Here is a 681-nt window from a genome sequence, read left to right as displayed (position 1 = left end):
GATGAGAGAAACAAACGAATGAATGTAGCCAGCAGTACGAGATGACATACCTGCAATTGTTGCAATACTATCCCGTGGAATTAGCAACTTGGCCAGATTATAGAGACCAATTATGTTTCCATGGACACTTCCAAGACATAGGTATTCTGGAGTAAATTTAGCTTTAACTAAATTCAATCCCACTGCTGTGAGAACATGAGTAATGACTGCAATATTGCAATTTCGAAATCATCTCTCTGGTAGTAGTTGACTACCAGAAATATATTCTCAAAATGAATAAGAAGAAAGAGAAGTAATGAGATGCAGAAATGTATATAGCTATCTACCTTATCCAACTCATGATTCCACTGCACAAGGACCCCTCGCCGGAGACACATCTTCCCAAACCTCTTTTCGCCTTTCTCCCCTGCAAAGTTTCCCCTCTAAGGACTTACAAGGAAATCTGTAACTCAGTCTACAACCGCTGCCGTGAGGGACTGTGGGAAACTGTGACTTCGTGCTTGCTCTTCTTCCACTCCGTGCCTTTCCTGTGTCTTGAACTGTTATCGTTTTCGTTTTAATTAGGATTACATATGAGAACTGGTTATTATTGTTATCGTTGTTAATCTTAATTACATAAGAAGGCTGATCATTTCCATTATTGTTATTAAAAAAAGAAAACTGATCATTTTCGTCATCGTT

This window comes from Penaeus monodon, chromosome 28, assembly GCF_015228065.2.
Source record: "Penaeus monodon isolate SGIC_2016 chromosome 28, NSTDA_Pmon_1, whole genome shotgun sequence".
Lineage (NCBI taxonomy): Eukaryota > Metazoa > Arthropoda > Malacostraca > Decapoda > Penaeidae > Penaeus > Penaeus monodon.
The sequence above is the reverse complement of the archived record's forward strand: the minus strand, read 5'-3'. Positions refer to the sequence as shown.